Genomic DNA, 7,381 nt, shown 5'->3' on the forward strand with positions numbered 1-7,381 from the left:
CACAGCAATATGTGTGCTCCACTGGGTTCACCATTGCCCAACCTGAGAATAATTCATTTGTCTTGGGTCCCTGGCTGGTAAATGAGGGGCTTGAAGCCAAGTGTAATGCTCCAAAAAACCCAGCTTGTTTTGTGCCTTGACTTTTCAGGCAGGAAGGAGTGGAAGGTGCCAGGACTGACTTCATGTTACAGTTTTCCTAGGGGTAGGTAGTGTCTCTGGCTGCTCCTGGCAAACCAGTAAGCTGACTGGCTTTGAGACTGGCCTAGACCTGGACAATGGGACCAAGTGCTGCTATATATAATTCGCTGTCATCCAGGTCAGCAGGTCCTTGCCCAGACCTTTTGCCACATCACAGACAGACACAGAAAAATATACCACACTCATATTTGTCACTGGCCTCCTGGTAGCAACATAGTTTCGTGAAAATGCTCTCCATTTGGAAAATAATTTCCTGAGAATAGAGGGAAATTCCTAAACTTTCTTTCACAAAGGGGTCTCCTGAGGGCTCAGCTCCTTCAAAACCAAAGGAAGTCAAGGTTGGCCAGTAAAGTCCTCCAGGAGGAGCAGCTTCACATCTGTCACAAGGCCTGACTGTGCCAAGTAGTGCTGGGCCCCCAAGAAGAGGCTCAGCTGCCCTCAACCCCTAGCCCCTGCCTGTTATTTATCCTGCTGCTTTTTTGGGGGGGGGCTGTTCAGCACCAACTATGGAAAATATAAAATAATAGTAATAATAATCTGACAATAATAATAACCTGACAATCCTCCTCTAGGATTCTAGAAAGTCTTATCAAGAAGTAATCAAACAGGGAGTTGGACGGTAGTGCAGAGGGTTAAGCACAGGTGGCGGAAAGCGCCAACGACCAGCCGAAGGATCCCGGTTCGAGCCCCTGGCTCCCCACCTGCAAGGAGTCCCTTCACAGGCGGTGAAGCAGGTCTGCAGGTGTCTGTCTTTCTCTCCCCCCTCTCTGTCTTCTCCTCCTCTCTCCATTTCTCTCTGTCCTATCCAACGACGACGACATCAATAACTACAACAATAAAACAACAAGAGCAACAAAAAGGAATAAGTCAATGAATAAATGTTTTTTAAAAAAAAAAAAGAAGTAATCAAACTGGGAGCTGGGTGGTGGTGCATCTGGTTGAATGCATATGTTACAATGCGCAAGGACCTAGGTTCAAGCACGCGGTCCCCACCTGCTGGGGGAAATTTTCACAAGTGGTGAAGCAGCGCTATAGGTGTCTTTCTCTCCCTCTCTACCCCTTCTTCTCAATTTATGGCTGTCTCTATCTAATAAATAAAGATAGTAAAAATATTTAAGTGTGGGGTAGATAGTATAATGGTTATGCAAAGAGACTCTCATACCTGAGGCTCCAAAGTCCCAGGTTCAAGCCCCCACACCATTAGCCAGAGCTGACCAGTGCTCTGGTGAAAAAAAGGAAAGAAGGAGGGAAAAAAGGACAAGCAAGCAAACAAAAAATATTTTAAAAAATAAAATAATTTTTAAAAAGAAGTAATCAGACTGTAACTGGGGAAATGACTCAACTGATAGGGCATTGAAAATATATATATATATTGTTGGGCAGTACGTCAGCTTCCCCCTGTTTAACACTGAGGTCTATTTACATAACCAGTTACCTGGGAACCGCCCTGCCTACAGGGCATTGGTAATCCCCACTGGTTCACACTCTCTTTTTGCTCTGCCTCCCCCAGTCACACCCTGTTTTCCACCACTAGTTTGTACTCTCTTTTTGCTCCACCCTCTGTACCTCACATCCTGTTTCCTCCCTTCTATTTCCTTCTTGGCAAGTATAAACACAGCTGCTCTTCTGATTAAACACACATGGGATTGCCTTACCAGAGTCTCTCTCCTGCAATGCTAGCCCTGCACAAGTTCCTGATCCCTCTCCCACGCAGTAGCCTAGGTTGGCTCCAGTTGAGTTCTCTCCAACCCAGAGAACACTTGCTTGGGAAGAAGCACCCTCAGGCTATCCCGGCAATATATGGGGGGAGTATTTAATTTTTAGATGAGAGACACACAGAAAGACCAGAGTACTGCTTAGTTTGGGGTCATGGTGGTGCTGGGGATTGAACCTGGGACTTCTGACCCTCAGGCATGAGAGTCTTTTTTTTTTTTAAGATTTTATTTATTTATTAATGAGAAAGATAGGAGGAGAGAGAGAAAGAACCAGACATCACTCTGGTACATGTGCTGCCGGGGATTGAACTCAGGACCTCATGCTTGAGAGGCCAATGCTTTATCCATTGTGCCACCTCCCGGACCACGCATGAGAGTCTTTTGCATAACTACTATGCTGTCTCCCTAGCCTAGAGCATTTAACTAGTTGTATACTTGAAGTTTCCTGCTCAATTTCTGGTACCACATATACCAATAGTGCTCTAGTTTCTCTCTTACTTCACCACCCCTACTTATGTGGAGCACTTTCTCTTATATATAATGAATAAAAATTAATCTTAAAACAATCAATGTAGGGCTGGAAGGAAGGAAAGAAGGAAGGAAAGAAGACTCAAACCAATTTACTAGATAGTGAGCTGTGTTGACACCTATCATGGGGAGAAATGAAACTGTACTGTAAATCAACATTTCCTCAAAAGAGAACAAGAATAAAATCTTACACTGAACACTGTAAAATTTCTGTCAGTAAATAATAGTTGGATTTAATTGTATCTGATCAACCAATTTGTACTGTACATTTCAACAAATTGATCACAGCTAATTCAAGACTACCTGGATTATAGGATTTGTAAATTATTTATATCTTAAGAAATCTTACCCATTCTCACAGAATGTTCATCTAAGTTAATATTTTTGTGTACTATTTTCAGTTTTTAAAGAGAACCTATTCTTAAGCTTGAATAAGAGTGCTTGGAACTAGGGGCCAGGCAGTGACACACCAGGTTAAGCACACATAGTATGAAGTTCAGGGATTCTGGTTCCAGCCCACTACTCCCCACCTGAAGGGGGGTTGCTTTATAAACAGTAAAGCAGGTCTGCAGGTGTCTCTCTGTCTATCTCCCTCTCCCCTCTCAATTTCTCCGTCCTATCGAATAAAAATGAAAATTGATAGCCAGGGGCAATGAATTTATAGTGCCAGCACTATGGCACCAAGCCCCAGCAATAACCCTGGAGGCAAAAAAAAAATTTTTTTTTAAAGAAAAGGCGAGAGACAGAGACACCTGCAACACTGCTTCACCACTTGCAAAACTTTCCCCTTGGAGGTAGGGACTGGGGGCTCAAAACTGGGTGCATTGTAATATGTAATCTCAACCAGGTGCACCACCACCCAGCCCCTCCAAGAGGCAGTTTTATTTATTTTTTTTGTATTTTATTTTCTTTTTATTTATTTTTTTAATTTATAAAAAGGAAGCATTGACAAAACCATAGGATAAGAGGGGTACAACTCCACACAATTCCCACTGCCAGATCTCTGTATCCCACCCCCTCCCCTGATAGCTTTCCTATTCTTTAACCCTCTGGGAGTATGGACCCAAGGTCATGTGTGATGCAGAAGGTGGAAGGTCTGGCTTCTGTAATTGCTTCCCCGCTGAACATAGGCGTTGACAGGTCGATCCATACTCCCAGCCCAAGAGGCAGTTTTAAATGACTAGTAAAATAATTTATTTTGCAGGACAGAGAGGGAAATCACAAAATGAATCTTGGACTGGGTGTAGTGTATTGCACAAGGCAAAGGACTCTGGGAAAGGAGAGGGAGGAAGGGGTGGCAGGAACCTTGAGGTCCTGTTGCATGATGCACAGGGAGATGAGAAATTGCATGTGTCAACAACTGTACTGTAAGCCACTAACCCCCCCAATCAAAATAAAATTGTAAAAATGGGCAGGGGAGATAGCATAATAGCTATGCAAATAGATGCTCATGCCTGAGGCTCTGAGGCCCCAGGTTCAATCTCCCTCACCACCATAGGCCAAAGCTGAGCAGTGCTCTGGTAAATAAAATAAAACAAAATAAAGCCAGGCGGTGGTGTATCTGGTTGAGCCCACATGTTACAGTGCACAAGGACCTGGGTTTGAGCCCCTGCCCCCCAACTGCATGGGTAAAGCTTCATGAGTGGTGAAGCAGTGCTACAGGTGTCTGTCTCTCTCCCTCTCTATCTTCCCCATCCTCTCAATTTCTGGCTGTCTCTATCCAATAAACAAATAAAGATAATAAAAATAGTGCGTACTTTGGCAGCACATATACTAAAATTGGAACGATACAGAGAAGATTAGCATGGCCCCTGCGCAAAGATGACACGCAAATTCGTGGAGCATTCCATATTTTTTTCAGCCACCAGGTTCCAGATGCCAGCATGATGCCAACTAGACTTCCCTGGACTGACACCAATGTGTCCTGGAGCCCTGCTTCCCCAGAGACCCACCCCACTAGGGAAAGAGAGGCAGACTGGGAGTATGGACGGACCAGTCAACGCCCATGTTTAGCGGGGTAGAAATTACAGAAGCCAGACCTTCCACCTTCTGCAACCCACAATGACCCTGGGTCCATACTCCTAGAGAGATAGAGAATGGGAAAGCTATCAGGGGAGGGGGTGGGATATGGAGATCTGGTGGTGGGAATTGTGTGGATTTGTACCCCTCCTATCCTATGGTTTTGTTAATGTCTCCTTTCTTAAATAAATAAATAAAAATAAAATAATAATAATAAAAGAATCCCTTGACTGTAATATCTCAGATATTGCAATACTGTCTTCCTCTATTTATTTGAACCATACTTAGATGAGACTTTTAGTGACTTCTTTGATTATTTAAGTACAGTAAAATTTTTATCCTGAAAAAAGATAATAAAAATAAATAAAATATTTTTCTAGCTATAGTAAATAAAAGTCAATAACCTTCTTTAATATTAACATCTAATCATTGTATATTATAGTTTGTATATGAAATTATTTGTAAATAAAAGTAAAATTTTTTTTCACCTCCAGGGTTATTGCTGGGGCTCAGTGCCTGCACCACAAATCCACTGCTCCTGGAGGCCATTTTTCCCCCTTTGTTGCCCTAGTTGTTCTATCATTGTGGTTATTATTATTGTTGTTGTCATTGATGTCATTGTTGGATAGGACAAAGAGAAATGGAGAGGGCAGGGAAGGACAGAGAGGGGAGAGAAGAAAGATAGATAGATAGATACCTGCAGACCTGCTTCACTGCTTGTGAAACGACCTCCCTGCAGGTGGGGAGCCCAGAGTTTGAACTGTGAACCATACGTTTTTGCACCACATGCGCTTAACCTGCTGTGCTACCACCCAACATCCCTGTTTTTATTTTTTAAATCAAAATCTCCTCAGTAAAGTGGTTAAAAAAAATAGTCAGACAAGGGCATCAAAATACCTAGTTTTAGAGGTTTGTGGCAATGCTGCTCACACTAGAAGAACAACCAAAAATTATCTTAATATCGACAAAAGAGGATGAGTTAATGAAATGATGGTTCATCCTGAAATGAAAAATACCCACTGTGGTCCGGGAGATGGTGCAGTGGATTAGGCTTTGGACTTTCAAGCATGAGGTCCCAAGTTCAGTTCCTGGCAGCACATGTACCAGAGTGATATCTGGTTCTTTCTCCCTCTCTCTCTCTCTCTCTCCTGTCATTTCTCATGAATAAATAAATAAAATCTTTAAAAAAAAGAAAAAGAAAAATACCCACTAAGAAAGCTAATGTGAGCCTGGATGCTGATGACAAAGCACTGACAAGGGTCAGTCTGTGTAGTGGGAATCTGGGTGATTTTTATTATTATATTTTCCTCTTTTGTTCATTATCTTTCCAGTGTTTCTTTTTCCAAACTTGAATGTTTTATTCTATTATGCATAAATATACATAGTAATAATAACATATCTAGTAATATATATTGTGCAATGGTATATATAAAATCTTTTTAAAGGCAAGAACCTCAGAACACTTCCATTCTGGACAGCTGGCATCTAAGGAGGAAAGTGAGGGTCACAGCATGAAATTTGGCTGGATCCCAGGCTGCCTGACTCACAGGCTGCTTCTCTGAGCCCATGTCATGGTGTGTCCACACTTTGTTCCTCAGCCTGCTTTTGCCTGGGTCTTCCTTCTTATTTCCTGCCAGTTATTTTTCCCCCTAGATATCCTCAGAAGTGCTGGTTGGGGACATACTAATATCTTTCTTTTTAATTTTATTATATTTTATTTATTTGTTGGATAGAGACAGAAATTGAGAGGAAGTGGAGATAGAGAGGAAGAGAGACAGAGAGACACCTTCAGCACTGCTTCATCCCTTGTGAAGCTTTTCCCTTGCAGGAAGGGACCGGGCCTTTGAACCCAGGTCCCTGTGCATTATAACATGTACACTCAACCAGGTACACCACCGCCTGGCCCCCAATATCTTTCTTTTTTTCATTTTACTTATTTTTTTATTATCCTTATTTATTTCTTGGATAAAGACACCCAGAAATTGAGAAGGAAGAGGGTGATAGGGAAGGAGAGAAACAAAGAGACGCCTGCAACACTGCTTCACCACTCACAAAGCTTTCCCCCTGCAGGAGGAGACCAGGGGCTTGAACCTGGGCCCCTGAGTATTGTGACATGTGCTCAACTAGTTGTGCCACCACCTGGTCCCAACCAAGGGCATAAGATGAATTTTGCTTTCAGCCTTAATCTCAAATTCTTGACATGTTCCATGTGTTGTGGCGCAGACTGAGAGGAGAGGCACCCCCAGCACTGTTTCACTGCTTATAGGAAGCTTCTCCCCTACCAGTAGAGACCAGGGCCTAGAACATGATGCCTTGTGTGCTCTACTGGTGAACCACCACTTGACTCCTTAAGGACCTTTCCACACAAGTATCAGGGACCTTTAAACAAGTGATTTTGTGGGGAAGAAAAGCCTCCTTTTATGGTAGGAAAATTGCCAAACAATGTGATTATTGCAATAACTATCTATTGTCTCCTTAAACCCTAAGACAACAGGAATCTCCTGCTTCCTCTATACAGCCTATGCTTCTCCCAATCCTGGAACCACTGGGGTGGGGCTCACTTCCCTGCATGTTTCTCTCAAGTCATACCAAATGATACTGTATCCACCGAGTCCAACCTAATCAATGCAACAAGTACCATCTCAGCATGCTTCACCTCAGACTGTGTACAGAGACATCAGGCATGGATTGCCAACCCTTAACCCTCATCACTCGGGTGAGACCTTTCCTTTCATAGTATTCTCTAATTCCATTCCAGGAGGTTCACTTCCTAACAAAGTCCCAAAACCTAGATATAGGCCAGGTCCCATATGATAGAGCATATGTTCACATGTATCCATAAATTAGGGCAAAATATATACCTGAAAGCAAACATATACAATAGTCTGTAGTGAGTCACTATCAAGTTCATAACAAAATAG

General features: G+C 42.7%; 1 non-coding gene across 1 annotated transcript; it reads left to right on the plus strand.

The window, feature by feature from the left end:
• Window positions 1-4,194: 4,194 nt before the first annotated feature.
• LOC132537147 (U6 spliceosomal RNA) lies at window positions 4,195-4,297 on the plus strand. The gene has a single exon (XR_009548610.1). It is a non-coding gene; the product is annotated as a U6 spliceosomal RNA (small nuclear RNA).
• Window positions 4,298-7,381: the final 3,084 nt, after the last annotated feature.

The sequence above is a fragment of the Erinaceus europaeus genome, chromosome 2, assembly GCF_950295315.1.
Source record: "Erinaceus europaeus chromosome 2, mEriEur2.1, whole genome shotgun sequence".
Lineage (NCBI taxonomy): Eukaryota > Metazoa > Chordata > Mammalia > Eulipotyphla > Erinaceidae > Erinaceus > Erinaceus europaeus.